This window comes from Charadrius vociferus, unplaced genomic scaffold (genome assembly GCF_000708025.1).
Source record: "Charadrius vociferus isolate BGI_N301 unplaced genomic scaffold, ASM70802v2 scaffold2527, whole genome shotgun sequence".
Lineage (NCBI taxonomy): Eukaryota > Metazoa > Chordata > Aves > Charadriiformes > Charadriidae > Charadrius > Charadrius vociferus.
The window spans coordinates 5,027-5,344 of NW_009649384.1; the positions used below are offsets into that span (position 1 = coordinate 5,027).

Sequence of the window (318 nt, forward strand, 5' to 3'; positions counted from 1 at the left end):
GGGGCGGGAGGCCCCGGGGGGAGAGCGGGGCTCTGTGGGCGCCCAGTATCGGGCAGAGGTTTCCGCCTGTGCCCCAGGGCCAGCTCCACGCTGCAGGGTCAGGTCCCCAGCCTGGGGCCCCTGCAGTGGGGAGTGGGTTCGCTGCTGGGCCAGGCCTCTTCTGCTCTTTATCAGCTCTGATTAGCCTTTTTTTAATGAGAGAATTAAAAAACTTTTCCAGGGAGTTTGTGGTGCTGCTCTCCCCCACCTCTGCGGGGTAGTTCTCCTCTGGCAGTTCATGGCGGGGGGGGGTTTTGTCCTGCCGTGGGGTGATAGTGC

General features: G+C 62.9%; 1 protein-coding gene across 1 annotated transcript in view; it reads left to right on the top strand.

Moving 5' to 3' along the window:
* Positions 1-318, top strand: part of CASC3 (cancer susceptibility candidate 3) — a 13,232-nt gene that overhangs the window by 2,071 nt on the left and 10,843 nt on the right. The gene's annotated exons all lie outside the window — the stretch shown is intronic.